We start from the raw sequence: 27,995 nt of genomic DNA, 5'->3' as shown, positions 1-27,995 counted from the left end.
ACATTAGACATGGATGAAGCTTAGGTGGCTTTCACATTGGGCTTGTTTGCTGTTTGCTGAGTGCGACTGTTCCCAGCACCCCTGTAACGATTAAGTTCTATAAAGGAATGCACTTTGCTTTAAAAGGGTATATGGAAACAATATGGAAATGCTTGTGTTTCCTGATTAAAATGCTTGCATTTATGTCTACAGAGAAATAGCGTGCACACACACATCCTGTAATACGATATGTACCACATCCTATGCAGTGCATTGCGGTTAGAAAAAAACAAGCATAATTGTAGATTGTAGTGTAAATGTGCATCTGCAACTCACTTACTTAATCTGTAAGCTTGAAGCTTTTTTGGGTGCTTTCTTTCATCTGAGAAAGAAGACTGCACAGACAGCTTGACGAACAGCATGAAGAGGAAATCACCAACACTTTAGATTGCAGTCTCAAGATACAACTGAGATTTTTGAGAAAGCATACACCGATGAAAGATAGGGTAAGCTTAAAAAATATTTAATCATATATTCTGGTGCATGGCATTCCCAGTTTAAGCTATAATGGCATAGAATGGTGTACATTTTTGCCTCTCCAACTTCTTCAAGGAGTTGAGTGACCGAAAAAAAAAACTAGCTTGTGATCTAGACAGAATAAAGGAATAGCTCATCCAAGAATGAATGAATTAGCAGAAAATTTGCTCACTCTCAGGCCATCCAAGGTATAGATTCTCTGTCAGAATCATTTAGGCAAGAAAACAACAGTTTGAAGTTGAAATACAATGATCAGTTTATTGCAAACAGAGAGTTTTGCTCCATATAATGTATTGATGAACTAGAGTTGTGTGGATTACTTGTGGATTATGGTTTTGTTTTTATCAGCTGTTTGGATTCTCATTCTGACGGCACCCATTCATTGCAGAGAATCCATTGGTGAGCAAACGATGTAATGCTAAATTTATCCAAATCTGTTCTAATTAAGAATTAAACTCATATTTTGGATGTTCTTAAGATGAGTACATTTTCCGCAATTTTTTTTTTTCATTTTAATGTATAATTTCAGAAAAAAACAGAAAACTTGGAGAAGCACATTATAAAAACAGCCAATTTCTATCACAGTACATTCTCATTTATCTAACAGACCTGAATCCTTTACCTTTGGCTTACAGTCCAGGTTATAATAGATGATAATAATTCAGTGCCATATGAATTTTTAAATACAACTTATTTCAGACAGGGAGAGGGAGAGAGGGAGGGTTGCGAGCCATTTGACCATACTTACCAAGTAGTAGTGCCATGTATATATGTCCCGTATCTAATTGGAGAATAGGAGTGATTGGAGCCATTTGACAGCTGACCCCATCAGCTGTTCGCATCCTATGCCTTCGTGGCCTGACTGAACTAACGCTGCGCTCGATTAATAACTTTTTCCCCCTTTGCTTGGCACAGAGTGTGTTTCCAGATATTGGAATATTTTAGAGATCCACACCCGAGAGTTGAAGACAGATCTGAGGTCAGAGCACTCATCAGGGCTTGGCAGCTGAAACGACGCAAGTGTCTTGTCCCACAGACATTATCCCAAGACATACAAGGTAACACTTCACTCAAAGTATTATGGTTCTTAAATTTAGCTAACATTTGAAAACCTAACTAAGTTTTTAGTTTTAGCCCTTTATTAAACATTACTTAATGGTTGGTAATTTTTAATAAGATGATTATTTAATGTAAAATCAAATGCTTATACAAATGTCAATAAACTTTCAATTCATTTAATCATGCGGTTCTTGAAAATCTACAAATGGTTTTAATAGATGTTATACAATGATCAAACGCTTGTTTGTTAATATAGTGCAACACCTTTCCTTTTACTGATACGGGTGAGGATAGTTTTGGGACTATAGATAGCTGGATTAATTGAAGTGTACGGGGTCAGTTTTATTATGCAGGAACAATGTACAACTTATATGTTGCAACATTTTGATAAATGAAGAAGCATTTTCTTTAAAAAACTGATCACTTTTCTCCTGTTGTGGTTTGATTCAATGGATATCTTGTTTAAGCATTTAGAACAGGGGATCTTTTAGTTAGTTGTAACACATATGGTTTAAAAATGTTCACACATACTAGCAAAACTAAACTTACAGTATTTACTAATTGCCATATCAACACTATATAAAGAAAGAATTCTGGCAAAATTCAAACATCTATAAGATGTCGCTGAACATTTATTCAACCATAGCCAAAGTACATTTCTGATTGAAATAATTTGTTCATCTCATTCGTTTTTAGTGATTATTTAAAAAAGACAAATGTGTTATTATTTGAATGTCCAATCTTTTATTTGTCAATTTAGATTTTTTGTAATGTTTCACTAGCTAGCAGAAGACTAACCGGTTTTAAATGGGAATGGGGAACATTGTAACTGCATTATTAATAAAGTATGCTATTAAATGAGATTACTAATGTAATTTACACTAATTACATTCATGAATTTTAATGAAAAACATTTTGGCTTGTCTATTTGTTTTGTGTTCTGTTACAAGCTCTAGGAGTTAGCCATAACAGAAAGAGAGTTCACACCAGAGGGATGCCAAATAAAAAAAATTATTCTCTTTCAACGGGAACTTCTTCAGGGGCAGACAAGGCCAAATTTTTTTTATTTTTTTTTATTTTGAAAACTCTTAACATGGAAATAAAGAAAACAAAATACAGACCAACTCACCTTCCTCCCTCAACCATAAACAAAGTGAAGAAAAAGATACATAGTTAAATAAAATGGCATCTAACCCTCCATCCCTTAATTTGGCAAACTAGTATTTACAAATATATTTACAAAGTTTCAGGGTGTACACAAAGCAGAATCAGAATCCAAATTGTAGTCAAAACAGGTAATGTTTAGATAAACAGGAGATTCTGAATTTGAACTTAAAATGATAGACACTCAACAGATTTACTACACAGAATATCTCTTTCTTGTACGATACCCGCATCCAAACAACGACGAAGATACAAACATTAGTAGAAAACAGTCAATCAGAATGCTTGTGAAACATGACTTTACAGTGTCAACGAGGCTCAAAGGCAGCAGATGAGTGTTTGGGGGCGGTCCTTATATCTCGTTGAGGTGCATAGTAGGACCAATCACAATTTCTATCTGGATAACAGAGGCAACACCCATCTGGAACACAAACATGCCTACACACGAGCAGAGATATCAAAATACATACACACAACAATTCACAGACGCATAGCATGTCTCAAGCTCAAACAGTTCAACTATCAACCCCAATTGGCTGGCAGACATGACGTTGCGTCAGGGAGTGGCTCCCTCTCGGTATGAAAGAAGCGACGCAACGTCATTACGACATTCAAAACAAGCACACCTCTTCCTCGCTTCACACAGCAAGGAGGGTGATCTGATGAGACACCTCACTTAATGCTAACAAAGAACCAGGGTTACGCAAGTAACCTATTGTTCTCTTTTAAGCATACGTTTCGGTGTCTCACTATGGGATATCCTAACTCCCGTATTTCCAGATAGCCTGTCTCAAAGTCTCCTGCCATCCAAAGAACTATTACTTGGTTAACACTTAAGATCCAACGCTCAAAACGGCATGTGCAAACATTTGAGCTGTAACATCCAGTTTATAGAACCTCGCAAATATGTGTGGTGAGGACCAACTCACTGGATCACAAATATCTTGTAACATAACTCATTTAAAGAGGGCCCATGTCGTCGACATTCCTCTTGTTGAATGAGCACGTAAACCAGATGGAGGTGTAAGACCCTTACTGGAATATGCCAGAGAAATTGTCTCCTCTATCCAGTGGGATAAATGCTGTTTAGTAATCGGCTTCCACATACGTGGCTTCACCCAAGACACAAACAGCTGATCACTCTCTCTGAACCCTTTAGTCCTCTCCATGTAAATGCGTAAAGCACGCAGCGAACAAAACGTATTCAGCCTTTGCTGTTCTGTTGAAGAAAAAGGTGGTGGGTTAAAGGCTCCTAACTTGAGAGGAACAATAGAATTGACCACTTTGGGCATAAAAGCAGGATTAGGTTTCAAAAACACCCCTGCGTCCCCTGGCATAAACCATGTACACGCTGAATTCACAATGAATTTCACTTTCACGCTTCACTGAAGCCAAAGCTAACAGCAGTGCTGTCTTAAACGACAATAATATCAGGTCAGATTTGTCCAGTGGCTCAAATGGAGTCACTGAAAGCGCATCAAGCACCAAGCGGTTTTGAGACTGGCAAAGTGCGACGTGCCACCTTCATAATCCGGCACACTAACGGGTGCTGCCCCACAGTTTTGTTATCAAAACCCACATGACAGGCAGATATTGAGGCCAGAAACACCTTTATTGTTGAGAATGCTTTAACCTGATCTATCATATCCGCACACCCAGGGATGTAGTGGAGGCTAAACGCACTTAAACGCCGTTTACGCACCATATTGTTCATTATTAGTTTCATAGGTTGAAGTCTTTCATATTGCGCTGCAACTTGTCAGTGTTGACCAATTGCTTAAAGTGTTGCCAGTAATAGTGGGAAGTTCGGATCATTTTACTGACTCGGATCTTTGAGTCTCGTTCTGCAAAATGAACTAATCTTTTCTCTTCCCGTCTCTATGGGACTGACAGGAAGAATAAAAGACTCAGACCTCACCTGACGATTCAGAGCCCATATGTTGTGTAATGCACATGTGCTGTCAACACAAAATGAACGAATCACTCTCTGAGACAACTCGATAGTCCTGAGTCATATTAAAGATTCGTTCAAAATGAACCACACGCAACAGACTGCATCAAGATTCAAGAATGGATATCCGGCAATTAATAATAATAATAGGAATAATAATAGTAACGTTCGTTATTTTGAATAGAAATCATCACTCATACAGCAGCCATTCATCTCATCTCCGGTTTATTTGTGTTCTATACATACAATATCCACGATCCGCCAGTATAGTCTAATGGTGCGCATATTTGAAGAGATAATAATTTCGTCATACAGAATAACATTTCTATTTATTTTACACTGATTTATGCGATCTGAAGAGCTAAAACAGCTAACAGAGCTAACTATTACTCGCCTCTTATCGATTCGTGTCAGCTATGACATCATTGCAATATAATTAGTTTGTAAAGCTGTCAATCATCTCACGTGAACCACGTGACCAAAAGGATGTCCTTCTGCAATGAAGCTGTCTGTGTCATTGCAGTCTGTGTCATTGATAAAATATATGAAAGACAAAAGTAAAAAAATAATTGATTCCAGCTTGTTAATGTGAATATGTTCTAGTGTCCTCTCTCCTCTGTTACAGTCAACTGAATATCTTTGAGTTGTGGACAAAACGAGACATTTGAGGACCATTCCTGGGCTTTTGGGGAAACAATGATCCACATTTTTTTGACATATTATAGACCAAACAACTAACCGATTAATTGAGAAAATATTCAACAGATTAATCGACCATTAAAATTATCCCAAATCCCTAATCATTACGTACAAGTGCATTGCATTGGAACCCCTGGATATACAGTAAGCCTCCCTTCTCTATTCCTCTTTAAAAAAAAATGTTCTCTCTGTTTTGTCATTTAGTAAACTTTATAGATTTCAACCTTATTATTCCTTCTTGAGTCTCTTTAACAAGAACTTAGATTAATGTATGAATGGGCGTAGGTTTAGGGGGGGACGCTAGGTACTAGTCCCTATCAATATTTTGAGATGACAAATTTGTCCCCACCAATATTTAGCAAGCTCCTTTGAACTGCTATTTGGATCTTTGCACTGCTATTTGGATCGATTCTAACGGCCAGGACGACGACAGTACAAGAAACGCCGTAATTTGATTGCCGGCGGGGTATCTGACAGGCTATACGCGCGGGCCCGGACTACTTTTGTGTTTCCACTAGCAGCGAGCGGGTGGTTTGTGTGCGCGGCTGCGCGCATGTTGACGACGCCGACGGTAAGTTACAAGGGCCAGAGTAAAAACATTTTAATATGCCGGGTTTTTTTTTTTTTTGCCCCTTTTTGTACTTTGTAGATGCCACCCAAGAAGAAGAAAGGGGACATAAGAAGCTTTTTCATAAAGCAGAGTCAGAGTGTAAGTAGGCAAAATAACTAGCTAGCCACACAAATAAACAAGCAGTAGTGACTGAACAGGCTTTCAAATGCAGATTCTGCTGTGGAAAATAGTATTAACTGGTGATAGTATTACCCAGATAGAATGATAGTAATGTGTTTTAGTAATAGTGTTTTTTGTTAGTGTAAATACTAATGTACATAATAATTTATCTTAATAAAACGTTTGGTTGTTCAGCATTACACAGTCTCAGATTTTTTTTTTTTGAGAGTGCTTTTTTGAGATTATACAGTTATACTAATTCACCATTAAATCACTGGTATCTTACAATATCTGGGGGGGGGGGGTTATGAGGGTGTCCCCACCAAAGCTGAGACCAAACCTACGCCCATGAATTGCATAGTGATTGTGTGACCTATATGAGGGAACAACCAGTGATACCCTTGGTAGTAATATCAAATGATAGCCTATAGTGATGTCATCAGGATACACATAAACCGGTAGGCAGTGGCCCACCTTACCGTGACCACAATGTGGTCACCCAGAATTTATAGTTTACCCACCTCTTTTTTTTTCTCTGACCACCGTGGAGCTACCAGTATCATTTTCAGGCCCTCCCCCCTCACTCTGTGGCACGGCTGGAGATATCAACGCAATCGGTGGGAACACGTACAGAAGAACGCTAGAAATTCCTCAACCTCAAACCTCAGAAATTTCCTGTGGGGTGGATATATTCTTATGTGAAAATATGCATCCTTCAGGTTTATTGACGTAAACCAATCTCCTGGACGCACCAGTTTCAGAATTGTAGAATGAGTGAACATTCTGAACTTGTACTTCCTTAGGTATTTGTTCAGTGCACAAAGATCTAATATGGGGCAGAGATTTCAATTCACTTTTTTTGGGACTAGGAAATATCTCGATTAAAACCCACTGTGACTTTAGTCGGGTGGAACCACTCTTATTGCCTTTTTGTTCAACAGGGAGGTAATTTCGTCCTGAAGAACATGTATGAATGCTCCCCGCACCTGAGAATAAATTATTCCTTTGAACTGTGGGCGAGAAGTGGCAAACTGCAGTCTGTAACCGTACTCAGCATCCAACGGGACTGTGTGCACTCTTCCCAATATTTTATTTGCAGCGTTCCGGCGCCATCATATGGCCGAGTCATAAACGGGTTTGAGGTCTTAACTGCGCATGTGCGAACACTTTGCGTTTGGACAGAGTTTACGTGGTTCACAACCTTCAGCGGAGTGAACCTTCCCATTCTCCCCTTCCCTCAGGAAGACCCTCTCAAATGGCCTTCTTCTTCCTCCTCCTCATCACTTGGGTAGGGCGAGGAGCCGGCTGGTCCGTCTGAGCGGTCGCGGGCGGATAATTCTTCCTGGGCCAGGCAGGTTTCTGCTCTGGTACGCCACTCTGAACTGTTGTTGCATTCACACGCAATCTCTGTCGCCTTGGAATGCGAAAGCTGGGGGGGTAGGCGAGCTGTAGCCTGCGCAAAAGCCTGCCGAGGAGGTTGCGGGGGTCCAGTCTGCATCTTTCTTGGCATGCAGTGCTGCAAGGCCTCATCATCCCTTTTCTTCTCTTCGCATCTCTTCTGCATCCATATCGGCGCTAAACCAAAACCAAAAAACTTCTGCGACGACCGTTGCATCTAAGATGGCTTCCTTTTCTCTGTCGGAGAGATTCGTCAAATTAAGCCAGCGTCCTCTCTCCTGAATGATCATGGCCATGGCCTTGCCCACTGCCTGAATGCCACATCTCTGAAGACAGAGTGAGAGATCTGTGACAACACAGTTTTTTCTTTCCACTTTGTCTGACTTGGCATGTCTCGTATTGTAGCTCTGCCTGGTATCCCGTTAGCAGAGAGATGGTGTTCATGGCCCGGACTGAGAGAGCGACTGCTTTGTAAGCGTGCTCCATCATGCTCGACTGGAAGTGGTCTGCTTTTGATGGCAATGTTGGATTCGCAGCCACTGTATGCTTTGGATGCAGATGCGCTACAACTAAAGGCTCCATGGGGGGAATGCGAAGAAGGCCCTCCTTCTCCATACCCTCCACACATCCTGCAGATCCACACTAAGAAGCGGAGAGGATGGTGCCCCGCCCACCTCCTCCGTGGATCCTGCAGTTACGAGGGGTTGTGCCGGTTACACAGGGGGGAGAAAAGGGGAATCCTCTAAATCCTCCTCCTCTTCAGAGAGAAGGAAATTCGATTGCCCCTCTTCCTCAAATTCAAACGCACCCTCCTCTTCCTCGTCCGTGTTGAGGGCACCGGCCCAGGGGGGCGCATGCATCCAGTTATTCACCCCATGATAAAGTTGCCGTGGTGGGCAGCTCTACAGGAATAGGTACTTTAGGGGTAGGAACCGGAGGGGGACTAGCTCACAGGATCCATGACTATCGACCGCCATTTGAGCATGTTTCAGCCCAAGACATGCAGAGCAGACCTGGTGAATGTCTATGCATGAGATCTTGTGCTTGCATGCGCCACCCTGGTGGGCTTCTGTCTCGACCGCACTTTAACGTTGGTTACCTTGTCATTCCAACTATTCTGGCAAAACATCTAGGTGATTACTTGGAGTCTCAGTCAAAGGATCATGCACCAAAAGATTCCACTACTTTCTTGATCACTTCCAAAACATTCTGCACTGAGATGAGGTTGTCTCATATTCAGGATGAAATAGAAAAGCAAAAACGGTCAAACCCAACCCTGTATCAGGATTTCCTCATTGTGAAAAACCTCCTCAGAGATGCACCAGAAGTAGATACTGAATCTGTAGATGTTTCAATCGAGAGAGACAAACTGCTGGATCAGGGCTGTCCTTTGACCCCAGTTCTCATTATGCTGGCTTTGAAATTATTTGGCTCTGCATTAGCTGGGCATTTAAAACAGCAGGATATTCTTTTTTAAAGACAGTGTGATAATTTGCATCCTACCTGAGGACCTTGAGAAAGTATTAGCTGCTGTGATGGAAAGAGCTAATGAAGTGTTTTACATTGAGGAATTACACAGAGGAAATGCTAATGGTAAACAATTAAAGTGCTTGGGAAATGAGTCTATGGCTGAGGATTGGAAAGAAAGGGAGCCAGAAACACTCATGAATAACATTCAATATAAAAGGCAATACAGAGAGTAGAGGCTGTGAACAGCATGATTTTGGGTCTGTAATAAATGAGCAAAAAGAAATTCTGATGAAGGATGGTTGAAAGTGAGGATCATGAAGACGATCAAGATCTAATTTTCCTATGTGTTTTAATAATGTACATATATTATCCACTGAGTGTAGAAAGATTGTGTTTGCCATAATTTGTGAAGCAATTAGAATAGACATCTGACTAAAGAATGCAAGGCTAGCTCAACCAATTAAAAAATAATACCTGTGAATTGGTATAGATACCAATGCTCTATGATTGGTGAATTGGTACCATCTTTTCTGTAACTTTTGTCAATCCCATGGTTTGCATAATATTTTTTTCCGGTCAATTAATGGTAAAATTAAGCACTCACAATCAGAGCTAAACATGCTGTTTTGTTGTTTTCCTTTCCCCTCCACTAGACAGACCATGTATGCAATTGTTACTCTGCAAGACTCAGATGAGGTGGTGGTGGCACCAACAAACTGGAGTCTAGACAAGAAACAATGTTACTGGCCCCCATTCAAATCACCAGACAAGTGCATGGAAGCTGTTCAGTACAGAATTAAACATTCGGAATAAGGCATTCGGCTTCAGGCACAACCCTAATTATTACATATTTTATTTTTTACATGCAACATAGATAAGGTCATATAGTAACAGCTCCACGCAATATTGTAATTCTAAAATTCACATCGTACTTGCCAACACTTTGTATGCATTATGGTTAATGCATGCTGGAGTAGTCGATTGTTTCCGACAGTGCTCGACTAGTCTATGCAAACACTAGTATAGTATGACAAAAATGTCGCTGTATTTATGTGTGCATGCCCAGTAGAGCCAAACGTATCCATTCTAGCCTTGCTTCGCGCATTTGTCATATCCCGAGCTTTGCGTGTGTCTGTGCCAAGGCATCAGTCATATACATCTTTGACCACAGACATAATGTCAGCAAAAGCAGCATTAAGTAAATAAAATGAAAATAAAGTACATACAAATTATTTGACCTTACAGCTCCAAACTTTGCTCTAGAGGGCCAGTGTCCTTTATGAATCTGAAATATATTTTATTTTACCTGGATATTTTCATGGGTGGGGGGCATGGGGGCCCATCAGGGCTGCCTATGCATAGGGCACAGGATCTTGTATAACGCCCCTGTTAGATTTAACCCTAATTATACACACTTGAACCATCTAATCAAGCTCTTAATAGACACACTAATCTTCCAGGTGTGTTAAGGCCAGTTGGAGCTAAACTTTTCAGGACATTGGCCATCCAGGATGTAGTTTGGAGACCCCTGTCCTAAAGAGTTTTTACTTTACTTTGCACATGCTTTTTGATCATTACAAATAATAATGTAAATTTATTTTCTTAGAATAGGAGATATGCTGTCTCTCGCATCACAAACATTATCAGTAGTTAAGTGTGTGGTCTTGAAGAGGACCCTTTTTTCTCTCATTTGGACTCGGTCTTGACTTGGACTTGAAAATTTTGGACTTGGACTTGACTTGGACTCGAACCTCTTTGGACTCGGTCTTGACTCGGTCTCGACTAGTCCTGGACTTGGACTTGACTTGGACTCGACAAAGCTGGACTTGACTACAGCTCTAATCACAAGAGCAGTGTACAAGAGCAGCTGTTAGTTTAAAGCACTACCATCCAATAAATTACCAATGAATTCAAGTTTTCTCTTTCAGATGCTGCATTAAAACAAAGTGTAATAAGGATAGACTGTGATGCTGAATTAAAAAATTATTTGTGGTCCATAACTGATCGAATCGGTCGGAATAGACCAAGAGTCTGTGGAGGTAAGTAATAAATATTAATGTGATATTGTCTAACTTCCTATTGGCTGATTTTCTCCATAATGGTTTTGTCAAAGCATACTTCTATGTTAAAGGGATAGTTCACCCAAAGAGGAAAATTATGTCATTAATGACTCACCCTCATGTCATTCCAAACCCATAAACCTCCATTCATCTTCGGAACACAGTTTAAGATATTTTAGATTTAGTGCGAGAGCTTTCTGTCCCTCCTTTGAAAACCTATGTACGATATACTGTCGATGAACTAACCCTTTAAGGAACCTGCATTCATTTGTTTAATGATCATTGTATACCTCCTTCCCCCTTCAGGTCTGACTTCAGATGCCATGCTGCTGGATAGTAGCTTCCAGTCAGTGACCGGAATGTCTTTTGACTGAGTTTTGGAACAATTATTCATAGGTCATGTAAGCTTAACTGCCTACACATTAGACATTAATTTTGTAAAGAACAATATGTGTACTAATGTAGCTAGCCACTGTTTACTTCAAATATTGGGTCTTGAGAAGAAATGCTTATAATACTCATAATTTGAAATCGATACAAATGTAAATATATATGGCTAGGTTTAGGCAGGGGTTTTTATATTGTGGTAAGATAAGATAAGATCCATCACCCTTTAGCTGACTGGAGGAAATGATAAAAAACTGGATAATGTGTTTGACTTGTGTGACAATGTGTTGTGGTATCACTGCATGCATAGACAGTTTTTCAGGTGTATTACAGTAGTGGCTTTATTTCTCTGATCCAATTATGTTCCTTAACTCAAATGCAATTACTGTAGTTGTGGTGTTTAATTCTAATAGGCTATTTGTTTCTTTTTCAGTGTCACATAGATAAGATGTAATGATTTAATTCAAAATAAACCTTAACCGCACATTATATTTATCTTTCTTTTTCCCTTTTTTAGACAGATGAAGTCTTAAAATAGTGAAAATCTAATAGATGACAAACATGTGACTTTTGTGTGATGTTACAGTCTGGGGGAATCTTTAATTAATGTACAAATGCCAGTGTTGTGCAAGTTACTTCCAAACTGTAATACATTATAGATTACTTGTTACTGTAATTTAAAAGTAATTCATTACCTTACAATATTAAAACTACAGAATTAAATGTAACATTCTGAAATGACAAAATGTACTGCAGAGCATTTTACATCCAGTAAAGGGTATATTGATGTAGCATAATGACTCTGGGCTATCCAGAGTACTAATAACATAGCTAATAATTGGCAAAGTTAAGGCTCAAGACAATGCAAGAACAGGTGTCCGCCAGAATCACAAACGATCTAAGTCTGTTAAAAGTATGGTAGAGGTAAAGCGATTATCTGGCAATATCCGTGATTTGCTTGGGCCTATTCCTATTAGACACAACAGGACTATATATAAACTCTAATGCCATATGCAATTGTAAAATGACAAGATGCACATATGTCCATCTTGCGAACGAACGTACAGTCTTCTGCCATCTTCACCCATTAGCCGCTTTTCCACTGGCCAGTGCGAGCCAGGGCTAACAGCGAGTCGAGTGGAACTAAAAGCCTCGGACCTCAAGCACAGTGGCCGAAATCATGCCGTGTCATGCTTGTGGCACTCCTGTAAAACCCGCCCTAAACACACCTTCACTGGACTATGTCACACAATACAAAGATCCACTAGCGAGAGGGAGATGAATAAAATAAATTGCTAAACAAATATATCAGTGATGGACACAGAAAATAAATATATTTATACAATATTTTTGTACATATATAATATTTTTAATTCGTTAATGTCTTGCGATGACTTACACTACTGCATTACAGCAAAAAGTAATATGTTACTGTAATGCATTACATTTGCATTGTGTTACTCTGGTGAAGTCTTGTTTTGCTACTTTGGACACTACTGAGTGTTTTTCTTGCCTTTTTTTTTTTTTTTTTTTTTTTTTGAAAGGAAAGAAACTAATTTAATATCGCTTTACTATAATTAAGTTGCTTTTTTTGTGTACTTCTAAATATGTAATTTTACTTTAACTTAAGTATATTTAGTTTGAAGTATTGTACTTTGCAACATTTTAAAACTCATTAATTAATGAGTAAAAGAATAAAATAATAATAAAAAGCACCCTGGAACTACAGCAGTGAATGTTAATAATAATAATTATTATTATTATTAGCAGGAGCAGGACAGGAGAACAAACTCTGCTAAAATCACAAGAAAGATGGAGACCGACAAGACAGACGTTAGTGGAGCAGCTTCAGATAAAAATGAAACTAGGGCTCTATGATTTCCGTGACGCGGAAAACTTGGACAGAATTTGTCATTACACTTAAATTTCAATATGAACTATCTGTACATATTAAGGCAATTTTTTTTTATTACATATGAATCATGTGTGTTCTGTGTGTGTCTGTGTGAATGAAATGCACAGACGTGCTGAATTCTTTTCAGCATCTGCCGGGTTGTTATGGTTATGCAGGTTTGTGTGACGGCTGGTGAAAGGAACGTCTGGAAACAATAGCGAGTTACAGATATTTAATGAGAAGATATGATGATGGTACAAAAACACACAATGACGATGATACAGCGACACTCCAGAGGGATGGTTGTGGCGGTGAGAAGCCCAGACGGTGGTTCAATTCAATTCAATTCAATTCAATTCAAGTTTATTTGTATAGCGCTTTTTACAAAACAAATCGTTACAAAGCAACTTTACAGAAAATTATGTTTCTACAATATTTAGAAGTAGCTAGTAGTTTGTGCACATTTGACAGGATTTTAGAAAAACTAAAAAATAATAATAATAATAATACAAGACGTAGTCAGCTAGACGATGAACTATCAATATTATTAATTAAGTTATTATATGATTCAGTCACACATTTAGGAATAATTGTTAGTTCTGTTTGTTGATTCAGGGTTAGCATCATCTGAGGTCCTCTGAGGGTCAGTATCATCTCTTCTCAGGTGTTCTGGATCCAGACTGGAGCTTGTGTAGATCCTAGGCAAAACATAGAAACAAAATACAGACATCATTAGCATAGCTGCTGATCCAACATAGTAAAATTAGTTTAACCCAAGCTAATGAATAAAAATGCACCTTTGATCAGATGCAACTACACTCACAATTAAAAAGATACATTATTCGAATGCTTGGCGAAAGAGATGTGTTTTTAATCTAGATTTAAACAGAGAGAGTGTGTCTGAACCCCGAACATTATCAGGAAGGCTATTCCAGAGTTTGGGAGCCAAATGTGAGAAAGCTCTACCTCCTTTAGTGGACTTTGCTATCCTAGGAACTACCAAAAGTCCAGCGTTTTGTGACCTTAGGGTGCGTGATGGGTTGTAACGTGGTAGAAGGCTAGTTAGGTACGCTGGAGCTAAACCATTTAGGGCCTTATAGGTAAGTAATGATAATTTGTAACTGATACGGAACTTAATAGGTAGCCAGTGCAGAGACTGTAAAATTGGGGTAATATGATCATATTTTCTTGACCTCGTAAGGAATCTAGCTGCTGCATTTTGGACTACCTGTAGCTTGTTTATTGACGAAGCAGGACAACCACCTAGAAGTGCATTACAATAGTCCAGTCTAGAGGTCATGAATGCATGAACTAGCTTTTCTGCATCAGAAACAGATAACATGTTTCGTAGCTTGGCAATGTTTCTAAGATGGAAGAATGCAGTTTTTGTTACATTGGAAATATGATTTTCAAAAGACAAATTGCTGTCTAATATAACACCCAGATTTCTGACTGTAGAGGAAGTAACAGTACATCCGTCTAGTTGCAGATTGTAATCTACAAGATTCTGTGTAGTGTTTTTTGGTCCAATAATTACTATCTCCGTCTTATCCGAATTTAATTGGAGAAAATTATTTGTCATCCAATCTTTACATTTTTAACACACTCTGTTAGCTTAGATAATTGGGAAGTTTCATCTGGTCTCATTGAGATATATAGCTGAGTATCATCAGCATAACAGTGGAAGCTAATTCCGTATTTTCTAATAATATTACCAAGGGGCAACATGTATATTGAAAATAGAAGGGGACCTAGGACGGATCCTTGTGGCACTCCATATTTTACTGATGATAAATGAGATGACTCCCCATTTAAGTAAACAAAATGGTAGCGATCGGACAGGTAGGATCTAAACCATCTTAGAGCCTGCCCTTGAATACCTGTATAGTTTTGTAATCGATCTATGAGTATGTCATGATCTATGGTGTCGAACGCAGCACTAAGATCAAGTTAGACTAGAAATGAGATGCAGCCTTGGTCTGACGCAAGAAGCAGGTCATTTGTAATTTTAACAAGTGCAGTTTCTGTGCTATGGTGGGGCCTAAAACCTGACTGAAATTCTTCATACAGATCATTTTTATGCAGGAAGGTGCTCAATTGAGCAGACACAACTTTTTCTAAAAATTTTAGACATAAATGGAAGATTTGAAATAGGCCTATAATTTGCCAGTACACTAGGATCTAGTTTTGGTTTCTTAATAAGAGGCTTGATAACCGCCAGCTTGAATGGTTTTGGGACGTGTCCTAAAGATAACGACGAGTTTATGATATTGAGAAGCGGTTCTTTGGCTGCAGGTAACAGCTCTTTCAGTAATTTAGTGGGTACAGGATCTAATAAACATGTTGTTGGTTTAGATACAGTGATAAGTTTATTTAGCTCCTCCTGTCCTATGGTTGTAAAGCACTGCAGTTTATCTTTGGGTGCGATGGATGAAACTGAAGTGTTAGATGCTGTAGAATCTACATTCGCTATTGTATTTCTAATGTTATCTATTTTATCAGTGAAGAAATTCATAAAGTCATTACTATTTAACGTTGGTGGAATATTTGAATCAGGTGGCGTCTGGTAATTTGTTAACTTAGCCACTGTGCTAAATAAAAACCTTGGATTGTTTTGGTTATTTTCAATGAGTTTGTGTATATGCTCTGCCCTAGCAGTTTTTAGAGCCTGTCTATAGCTGGACATACTGTTTTTCCATGCAATTCTAAAAACTTCTAAGTTAGTTTTTCTCCATTTGCGTTCAAGACTACGAGTTACTTTCTTGAGAGAGTGAGTATTACTGTTATACCATGGTACAGTACGTTTTTCTCTAACTTCTTTCAATTTGATTGGGGCAACAGCTTCTAATGTATTAGAGAAAATAGTGCCCATGTTGTCAGTAATTTTGTCTAATTCATGTGTATTTTTGGGTACAAATAGCAGTTGAGATAGATCAGGCAGGTTATTTGCGAATCTTTCTTTGGTGGCTGGAACAATAGTTCTGCCCAGACGGTATCGCTGCGACATATAGTTAATATCAGTTATACGCAGCTTGCACGATACAAGGAAATGGTCTGTAATATCATCACTTTGAGGTACAATATCTATAGCAGTAAGATCGATTCCATGCGATATAATTAAATCTAGTGTATGATTAAAACGATGAGTGGGCCCGGTGACATTTTGCTTGACTCCAAAGGAGTTTATTAGGTCAGTAAACGCAAGTCCTAATGTATCATTTGTATTATCAACGTGAATATTAAAATCTCCCATGATTAGCGCCTTATCAACTGTAACTAGAAGGTCTGAGAGGAAATCTGCAAATTCTTTTAGGAATTCTGTGTATGGTGGAGAGAAGGTGAGGAATCCGGGTGTTGACGGCGTGAGGCAGCTGGAGAGAGTGGCACAGGAACTGCGGGGAATAGAGCCGAAGGTAAGTGTCTGTGGCTGAGTGAACGTGCGAAGAGTGGATGAGGTTCTGGGGAAACACAGACATCCAACGCAAACTACACAGAAGCCAGACGGGGGTAAACACAACGACATGAAACAACGATCTCACAAACACAGGACATGAGACAAGCCATTATATAGTGGATGAGTAATGAGTGGCAGCTGTTGCTGATACAATTAACGGAGACGCCCACAACTAATCAGTGCAGACGCGGAACACACAGAATTCACCACAAAGTGTAAACAACCTGAGATCACGGTTTACCAACCGTGACAGTACCCCCCCCCCCCCCCCCAAGAACTCCTCCTGGAGTTCCCAGAAGGGCCTACCTGCTGATTGAATTCATCAATAAGGGAGTGATCCAATATGTCCCTAGCAGGTACCCAACTCCTCTCCTCCGGACCGTAACCTTCCCAGTCCACCAGATACTGGAATCCTCGTCCCCTCCGTCTCGAGTCCAGAATGCGATTAACCGAATATGTCGGTTCCCCATCTACGAGACGCGGCGGCGGGGGAACCGGAGTAGGCGGATTAATACGTGCATAAAACACGGGTTTAATTTTGGACACATGAAAGGCGGGGTGTATCCTCTTGTACGCAGGAGGTAATTTGAGGCGGACTGTCACCGGACTATTGATCTTGGTGATAGTGAACGGGCCGATAAATTTGGGAGCTAGTTTATTAGAAACGGATCGCAATGGAATGTTACTGGTAGAAAGCCACACTTTTTGACCCACGACGTAGACGGGAGGCTTTGACCGGTGGCGATCGGCCTTGGCCTTAGTGCGCTCCCTCACCCAGAGCAGAGTCTCACAGGCTCTGGTCCAGGTGCGGTGGCACCTCTGGACAAACGCGTGAGCGGAGGGGACCGCGACTTCAGATTCCAGACTGGGAAATGCTGGTGGCTGGTACTCTACACTACACTGAAATGGAGAGAGGCCCGTAGCTGACACTGGCAACGAATTGTGGGCGTACTCCACCATAGAGAGTTGTTGACTCCAGGAAGAAGGATTCTTGGAGACCAAACATTTCAACGTCCTCTCTAAATCTTGGTTGGCTCGCTCAGATTGTCCGTTGCTTTGGGGATGATAACCCGACGACAAGCTAACTGACGCTCCTAATAATTTGCAAAACTCTTTCCAAAATTTGGATATAAACTGAGATCCCCTGTCTGAGACCACGTCTACCGGGAGGCCATGAAGCCGAAAGACGTGATCTAAAACAGTAACCGCTGTCTCCTTGGCTGTCGGTAATTTGGGCAAAGGAATGAAATGTGCCGCCTTCGAGATCCGGTCCACTACAGTCAAAACGACTGTCATGCCATTAGAGGGCGGGAGGGCGGTAACAAAATCTAGAGCGATATGGGACCAGGGTCTCGAAGGGACAGACAGCTGTCGAAGAAGCCCATCAGGAGGTCGGTTAGATGACTTACCACTAGCGCAAACTGAACAAGCCAAAACAAAATCGCGGACATCGCGAGCCATACGTGGCCACCAGAATCGTTGTCTAACCAACCCATTAGTTATACTTATCCCTGGGTGATAAGCCATGTTGGAACAATGACCCCACTGGACCACTTCGGACCTTAACTCTTCCGGCACAAATAAGTGGTTCAGTGGGCAACCGGACGGAGGCATTACCCCTTCTAAGGCCGTCTTGACCTTCGACACGACCTCCCATACAAGTGCTGAGACTACTAATCTCTCAGGCAAAATACACTCAGGAGTAATGGGACGGGCGGAGGGATCAAAAAGACGTGACAAAGAATCGGGTTTGACATTTTTGGAACCCGGGCGGTACGATAGGGTAAATTCAAAACGGCCAAAAAAAAGTGCCCACCGAGCCTGCCTGGAATTGAGTCTTTTGGCAGTTCTGATGTACTCAAAATTCTTGTGATCGGTCCAAACGATAAAGGGAACCCCTGAACCCTCTAACCAGTGGCGCCACTCCTCCAACGCTAATTTGACCGCCAACAACTCTCTATTGCCAATGTCATAATTACGTTCGGCAGGAGATAATCGATGTGAGAAAAACGCGCAAGGGTGTACCTTATCATCTGAAGCAGCACGTTGGGACAACACTGCTCCTAGCCCCACCTCTGATGCGTCAACCACCACCACGAACTGCCGTGTGGGATCAGGGGCCACAAGGATGGGAGCCGAAACAAAGCGGTTCTTGAGGTTAGTGAATGCAGCCTCAGCTGCATCAGACCACCTGAACGGAGTACTGGGGGAGATCAAGGCTGTCAGAGGTGAGGCTAGTTGGCTGTAATTACGAATGAAACACCGATAGAAATTGGCGAACCCCAGAAACCGCGGTAGGGCCAATCTATCACAGCCTTTACCTTGTCAGGGTCCATTCGTATTCCCTCAGACGACACGATATACCCTAGGAAGGGGACCGACTGTGCATGGAATACGCACTTCTCCGCCTTGACAAAAAGCCCATTCTCTAATAACCTCTGGAGCACTCGTCTGACGTGTTGAACATGTTCCTGGAGAGATGAAGAAAAAATCAGTTAGTCATCCAGGTAAACATATATAAACTGATCTACCATATCTCTCAACACGTCATTCACGAGAGCTTGAAAAACCCGGGCGAGTTGGAGAGCCCGAACGGCATCACCAAATATTCAAAGTGCCCTCTAGGGGTGTTAAAGGCAGTTTTCCATTCATCCCCCTTCCTGATGCGGACCAAATGATAAGCATTACGGAAATCCAATTTTGTGAATACGGATGCTCCCTGCAACCTCTCGAAAGCTGAAGACATGAGTGGTAATGGATTAGTATTCTTAATAGTAATGTTGTTCAGCTCTCGGTAATCAATGCAAGGTCGCAGAGAACCATCCTTCTTACCCACAAAAATTGAACCCCGCCCCCCTGGAGAAGAGGAAGGACGGATGTACCCAGAGGCTAAGGAATCAGAAATGTATTTCTCCATGGCCTCCCTCTCAGGAATAGAAAGAGAGTATAACTTGCCTTTAGGCGGAGATTTACCTGACACTAAGTCTATGGCACAGTCGTAGGGACGGTGCGGAGGAAGAGAAGCAGCCCGGGACTTACTGAACACTTCCTTCAGGTCCAGATACTCAACGGGCACGTTTGGCAAAACCATGGTCTCCTTCTGAAAAACAGAAACAGGAACAACAGGACAAGCAGAAACCAGACAAGACTCATGACAACTTTCACTTCACAATGTGACAGTGTTAGAACCCCATTCCACTCGTGGATTATGTTTGAACAACCAGGGGTGACCTAAAACAATGGGAGCAACAGGGGAGTCCATGAGAAAAAAGGATATAGTTTCTTGATGGTTGCCAGATGTGATGAGTGTGATGGGTTCAGTATGGTGGGTGATGTGAGGCAGTTCCTGGCCATTGAGTGCAGTGACATGGATAGGGAGAGACACAGGAAGGACAGGAATGTTCAGGTGATGTGCGAGTGAAGAATCAATGAAGTTACCTTCGGCTCCGGAGTCCAGAAGGGCTTGACATTCATGATGGTGATTCTTCCACCGCAGTCTCACCGGAAGGAGGGTCGATGATGTGGGTGAGGACTTCTCAGCGGAGATCCCACCCAATAGTAGCCTCAGGTTTACTATCGGGCTGACTCTTTTACCGGGCAAGAGTAGTTGTTATGGTCAGAGCCTCCGCAGTATAAACATAGTCCTTGGGACCTCCGCCGTTCCCTCTCCCTCCGGGAGAGCCGAGCTCGACCCACCTGCATAGGCTCGTGATCGTCGAAAGAACCGACCGTGTTCTCTCGACTCAAGCGCCCCCTACCAGGAGAGAAGGGTGGTCTGGAAGGACTGTGTTGGCGGCCCAGGCGATTAAACTTGGCCTCCACCCGCAACGCCAGGTCTATGAGTTCGTTGAGTGTAGGGGGCAGCACCTGCTGAACACGGTCGGATAACCCATGCAGGAATCTATACCACTGCGCTGCCTCGTTCCACTGGCACACGGCCGCCAGGGTACGGAACTCGATGGAATACTCGGTAACAAATGAATGTCCTTGCCGGAGTTCCGAGAGGCGATGGGCGGCCTCCCTGCCGGTCGTGGCACGGTCGAAGACTTTCTTCATCTCATCTGATAGGAGGTGGAACGAGGCACAACACGGATGTTGATTCTCCCACACCGCCGTTCCCCATAAGGCAGCCTTGCCAGAGAGAAGCGTGAGCGTGAACGCTACTTTGGATTCCTCCGTAGCGAAAGTGCGGGGCTGCAGAGCAAAATGCATCTAGCATTTGTTAAGGAATGTTCTACAAAAGGTTGGCTCACCCGCGTAGTTCTCCGGCGCCGGAAGTCGCGGCTCTGGCCGGAAGTGGTCCTGGGGAATCCCCGGGGGAACGGACGGCGCAGGCGGTGTGATGGGCACAGTGGGAGACGTGAGCTGATGGATCTGCTGGGTGAGCTTGGACACCTGTGCCACCAGCGCTTGGACAGCGCGTCCGGTGTTCGAGATGCTCTCCTGCTGCTGATCCATCCTCTTTACACTGTGGTGCATAAATTCGGTGAGGGTATTAGTGCTCGCTGCTTCCATATTGGTGAGATCGTTCTGTGACGGCTGGTGAAAGGACAGTCTGGAAACAATAGCGAGTTACAGATATTTAATGAGAAGATATGATGATGGTACAAAAACACACAATGACGATGATACAGCGACACTCCAGAGGGATGGTTGTTGCGGTGAGAAGTCCAGACGGTGGTGGAGAGAAGGTGAGGAATCCGGGTGTTGACGGCGTGAGGCAGCAGGAGAGAGTGGCACAGGAACTGCGGGGAATAGAGCCGAAACGTGCGAAGAGTGGATGAGGTTCTGGGGAAACACAGACATCCAATGCAAACTACACAGAAGCCAGACGGGGGTAAACACAATGACATGAAACAACGATCTCACAAACACAGGACGTGAGACAAGCCATTATATAGTCGATGAGTAATGAGTGGCAGCTGTTGCTGATACAATTAACGGAGATGCCCACAACTAATCAGTGCAGACGCGGAACATACAGAATTCACCACAAAGTGTAAACAACCCAGTGTTTACCAACCGTGACAGTTTGTTTACGCATTAAACTCGTGACCACGAAAAAAATATGTTGTTCCCTCACATAAGAATTAATATAATGTTTAATTAATATCTTGTTCCCTCAAATTAATATCTCATGGCCGTGACATTTTATCACATTCCCATGAGCTATGTCATGGCCACGACAAAACTAAGTTAACCAAACATGTCACCTTCCGGTCATCATAGGGAGGAGCCGATTGAAGTCTGCCGCCGTTTTCATATGAATTTTAAAGGGGACTGAGGCATATTATCACATTCCCACAAATTATTATGTTGTGGCCACAACAAATATAAAGCTGTGTCCCAAACTGAAGTGCACGGACTTCGAATTGCCCATTTGAAGTGCGATTGCATCACAGCATCACGATGTAAGCTGTCCCAATTCACTATGCACCAACCAAAGACCTCATTCCAAGGCCAATTGCAATTTTCATCAAAAATGCACCCTCCATTTCCCAGAAAATGAAGTGTACATCAGATGGACACATCGCACCCTACCATATCCCAGAATCACTTGCGCGCAGATGATGACAGTGTTTATATTCAAAGAACATGATGGCTGAGAGTTCTATGGGGGAATTTACATTGAAATTCATTGAGCTGCTGTTGTTAACAGGCATGGTTATTTGCTCTGCCTTAGGATTGCAAGTGTCCTGGGACAGGTCGAGGGAGTGAGTGGAAGCTGGTGGAGCTACTCATGGAGGACATCAAACTCCAGAGAGAAAGCCAAGAGAGAATGGAGAGACAGTTTTCTCTTCTTGAGAGAATGCTTTACAAATACAGTATTTATTAGCCATTCTCATATTAGGCAAGAGAAAGCAGTGGAAAAAATGGGTACATAAAATGTTTTCAGTATATTTTTTTAATTGTCACATTATCATTGAAACAACCTAAGTTTAGTTAAAAATTAAATTAATAAGTTCCCCAAAAATACTTTATTCATTTTTGTAGAGTGATTTATTTTTAAATGAGTCTGAATACTTTCTGTACATTTTGTATTTTTGTTTTTTGCATATTCACATATATAAATAAGAGAGAAGTAATTATGTACATTAATTTTTTTTCAGCTTTTTTTTTTTTTTTTTTTTTTTACAAAATATTCAGATATATGTTTATTTTTTTATCTTGTAAAAAAAATTATATATATATATACGCCCAGCCCTGCCTCCATGTGTTCTGGGTGAATGGCCAGCACCTCCTCAGCGACTCGGAGGACAATGTGGTGTAACGAGGCATGTTAAAAACATTTTGGAGACAAATCTGTATGATGTACCACTGGCAGACAAAAAAAAAAGAACATCCAGGGTTTGGATTCTGGCACTTCTCAGAAGATCCAGCAGCACTGTCAGGCTGCCCAGCTCAGCTGAAAGTCATTTAAAAACCTGTCCGGCGCTGGCACATTCAGCTTTATCCTGCAGTACATTGTTCTGGAATGATTTAGGGAAAGAAGGAAAAGATAAATTGTTTAGAGTTATTACAAAGTAATTAGTAAAAGGAATATTGAGGTACTTTAGTAAAACACCACATTGGGGAAAACTACTTATCACATTTAAAACCTTAGCTAAAAGGATGGTTCACCCAAAACTAAAAATCCCAAACCTGGAACAAACTCTGCAGACCCGGTACCGGGTCCGAAAATAGCATGCCAGATGTTTGTGTCTCATTTGCATATCCTTCCTTATATGGCATTTGCCCAGAAATGGGTTCATTTGAAAGCTTAGAGTGTTTTCTTTACAAAGAATACCATTAATTTTATGATACATAAAGTAGTCAAATTAAGCTAAGAAATATATTTCCCCCCCCCATAAATTTCCATCTAACGATTGCGAATACGTTTTCGTAAGAATGTGTATTTAAAATATTTTTCACAAAACAGTCAAGTCATATATCACAAGAAAGCTCTCATTCTCAGGAATCTGATGATGTAGATCATTTTATTGTGTGACAATCACAGATCGAATGATCTTCAACAGAATCGCGATGTAAAATTTCTCACCTTATTATTTATACATTTTGCACCGCTTCAGTCAGCCGCAAACAGCCACGCATACCTATATACTCGATATAATCTTTTAGATTAGAATCTCTTCTTTCAAACAAGACCATTTTTACGTTTCTGCGTGCTTCCATTGCTGAGATATAAAGCGTTTTGTACAAGTGCGCAAAAGCGCTCCAAGGGCTGTATTATTGAAAAGATCTTCAAGTCATATAGACGGGTCTAAATGCCTTTCTTCTGCTATAGACGTCTGTTTTCTTTTGTGAAGCGCTATTTGTCCTGATAGGTGCCATTCACAAGTCGTTCTCTCCAATCGAAGCTGTGATTCAGCACCGCGGGGGTGCTGGAACTGGACAGCGACTGCCCACTCGTTTCCGCTCGTCTGACGCAATGATGTCTGGGAAACTGAGTCTTTGGCTGCTTCTAAACAAAGGACACGCGAGGAAAAAACTACAAATGGCCGAAGCTCCGGATTTATAATCCATAATATTCATAAAACAAGTTCTGGGTGGCCACCTTCGCCGTGGAGAGGTCAGGACGCGCATCTGGTAAGCCTATACGCGTGCTACTCGCTTTCATACATTTGATTCTTTATTCTGAGGCTTGGAAGCTTCGCTAGCAATAAGCTAATATGTTTATTTTCATAACTGTGCAGTGTTCGACCGCATCTCAGTGAATGTACAGTAATCCGTACAGTACTGGGGGAATAAACATAAATTAGTTTGTTGACGCTCCGAAGTTCGCGCAAAAGCTTCGGGGAGCTTGTTTACGCTATATAGAAACCGAAACCAAAATACACGCTGATAAAAAATCAAAATATGAAATATGAAAGAGACGGCGAGGTCTCCCAATCTCTACACGATGCAGAATAGACATAAATGAAACGATATGAAGCTGGAGATTGTGGATTCTATTTTAGATTGTGATAGACCAGATATTTTTTATAATTTTATGCATGTTGCTATTGTGTAATATGACTTATTCTCTTTCAGAAAACCCACACACAAAAAAAGCACATTGTATTGAGATGGTTCATCATATGTGAAACAACATAAATAATACTATTTGTCACAAACAGCAGCTTTTTATGTAACTTCTGAGTGTTTTCTGTCAAATAATATACAGAGATCACATTATTCCATACTGCAAGTGTGCAAAAGATGACTTCATACTTATTTAGACAAAAATTTTATACAAAAATGGTATTATTCCTTCCTTCAGTTGGAATAGAATAACTTTTGCATAGATTAGGATAGAAAGAAATTTCTGTTTTCCTCTAATAGCAGACAGTTGGAAGAATCACAAGCAATTGGTCTGAAGTTGCCAGCCCCTTCAATGCCTGAGTTATACCATTTCAAACTTCAGTTTACACAAATAAAATAAAAAAGCGCCTTGTTTTTTTCCCTATTTATTATAACACAGACAGCATATATTGTCATTTTTATCAATTTCAACAGTGTTTTATGTAATTTCAAAGGGTTTCCTTTGAAATTATACCAAACTTTCTGAGCTTACACTGTAGCATTAGTATAGGCAGGCATTCAAAATTAGGTAGGAAAATGAAAAACGGAAATCCCCAAAATAGCATTTGTGCTTAAGAGGTTAAAGGGTTAGTTCACCCAATAATCAAAATTATGTCATTAATAACTTACCCTCATGTTGTTTCAAACCCGTGAGACCTCTGTTTATCTGCGGAACACAGTTTAAGATATTTTAGATTTAGTCCGAGGGCTCTCAGTCCCTCCATTGAAACTGTGTGAACGGTATACTGTCCATGTCCAGAAAGGTAAGAAAAACTTAAATGTGTCCCATAAGGCAGTGGTTCCCAATCCTGGTCCTGGAGAACCCCAACAACAAATGCTGTGCAAATTATAACAGCAGTTTGATAAAAAGGTAAAACTTACACAAACCTACTGCTGCAAATGTCTGCCTCCACAGCTTTCTCTCTTCTCTATTTCTGAAGGAATACCTCTCCACAAACACAACTGGGCTGACTGCTTCCTTCATGTCTTTTCAGCTAAAAATTGTGATTACTGTGATATCTGTCATATAAAAGCACATCAAAACACTACCATAGTTGTACAACCATAGTTAGTTGATTATTGTGCTATTACTATACCATAGTAAAACTACAGTTACTGTGGTAAAAACATGGTAAACTTTAAATTTCATTTGTTACTATTGTACGTGACATGGTTACTATGATTTTACTACAAATACAACGTACATCTTTGAAACTGATATGAATATAAAATGAGTCCAAGGTCTATGGCACTTCACGTGGCCGATAGTTTAATCATTCCAGGTAGCAGCTGTGTTCATTTAGTTAAACACAATCAAACTCAAAGACAGCGTTGTTAAACTCACCGCTGATGAACGCGCTAAACCTTTGCACAGATGGCACTTTGATGAACGCACTAACCTTTGCACAGAAGGCACTTTGATGTCAGATTGCGAGGGTTTTTAAACATCAAAAACCAGTTGGAAGGCCAGGGTCCCTTGACCATACGTCAGACATTGGACGAGTAGGGAGTGAGACTGTGTTGTATTTTTCTAGTGCTGCTGTCCTGTAAGAGAAAAAAAAAAATCTTCATATTTGTACGAGTGAAATTAATGAATGTACTTCCTTACAGTCCACCTCTGATTATTTTGAAAATGAAAGTATCAACATTTTTGCCACAATACTAACAGATTTTTGCTAACTAAATCAAAGACTGCTTCTGAAGGACTCGGACCGTTCAAACAGAGCACTGTTCAGCTGTCACAGCTGCCACTGAACATTGAGGTTTATACAATGCTCTATTTTTTTTAATCACAGTTTTATTTTTATTCTTAACTGCCTTAAAAATCTGGGTTGCAAACCTGTCTACGTATGATCACCATTGTCAAGACAATCAACTATATAAAATTGCACCTTTTTAAAGTATTTGAACTGCTATGTGTGTGTATGTGTAATTAAGTAAGCCAATACCTGCATTTAAAGTTGTAATCAGACAAAGGTTGCAGTAAACTAGTGTAACTTACCTGGTCTCGGTCTTGGCTAAACCTGAGATCACCTTCTCCTCCATTATGACATAAAACAAAAATGAGCGATTGTGGCTCCACCTATCTTGGCAGGATTGTCCTCTCACCCAGGCGGCAAGGAAGTCGACCGGAGGTTGAAGTCGGCCGGGTGCCGCCATCTTGTAGCAGAACTTCACTTGCATTAGCATTCCCATTGACTCCCATTCATTTTGCCGTCACTTTGACAGTGAATAACTTTACATCTGAGGCATTTAAAGACTCCGTTTGTCCAATGGGTAGCTGTGTCCATTTCTTTTTTCTGTCTATGCTCTCACCAGCTCTCCTCTAGCGCCATTGCTATGCGACAAAGCGGTAATCGGGAACACCTGGTGGTGGAATTGGGAAATCCTGCAAAGGCGGAGCATCTCATGCACTTCGGAGGGCCCTTCATACACTTCTGACACCTGGTCTTCGAAGTCTGTGGCCTTCTAAGTGTGCACACTTAACTTTGAGACAAAGCTTAACTGAACTGACCATGTCACCTCCCAGGCACCGGGCCAGTGTCCAGATCTTAGTTTCAAACCACCCCAAACCTTGCTGGTCTCGAGCAAGGGAACCTATGACGTCAACAGGTGGAGCATCCACTACAGACCACGGGTTGGATTGTTTGAGAAACATCGTGCTACATCAACATATGAAATCATAGTGCCGGATAGCAGACGATTCTTTGTTTTTAAATTGCTCTCGCAGTACAAGGAGAAAGAAAACACTGGGGTTTAAATACCCAATGGGTTAACTGCATTATTTTATGGGTTAACTGATTATTTTAAGTTAGTTTAATAACTAATGTAATGTGTATTGACTTGTATTGATTAAAATTACTTATTTTTTACAGTGAACATAGTATTTATACGTTTTTAAAATAAAATTACCCACATTTTTTGAACAAATAAACCAAAAACAAACAAACAAAAATGCATTCATATATTATAAAAATATATAATAATAAAAATCTATATTTCTGATTTCTGATCCCTTTAAAATCTTAGCAAAACATTAGATACATATGTAAACATACAATACATATGTATGATAGTGATTTTATTAAGTATAAAAGTCATATCAAATGAGATCTGGAGACTATTTCTCTTTTTTTTATTTCCCTAGCTTT

The 27,995-nt window shown here is 40.8% G+C and overlaps 1 long non-coding RNA gene across 1 annotated transcript; it reads left to right on the top strand.

Moving 5' to 3' along the window:
- The first annotated feature begins 134 nt into the window (after nt 1–134).
- Nucleotides 135–11,913, top strand: LOC113062218 (uncharacterized). The gene is made up of 4 exons (XR_003278514.1): nt 135–485; nt 1,432–1,574; nt 10,916–11,026; nt 11,354–11,913. It is a non-coding gene; the product is annotated as an uncharacterized LOC113062218 (long non-coding RNA).
- The last annotated feature ends 16,082 nt before the right edge of the window (nt 11,914–27,995 follow it).

This window comes from Carassius auratus, chromosome 44, assembly GCF_003368295.1.
Source record: "Carassius auratus strain Wakin chromosome 44, ASM336829v1, whole genome shotgun sequence".
NCBI classification, from domain to species: Eukaryota; Metazoa; Chordata; class Actinopteri; order Cypriniformes; family Cyprinidae; genus Carassius; species Carassius auratus.
This window is presented reverse-complemented; position numbering and strand designations above follow the sequence as displayed.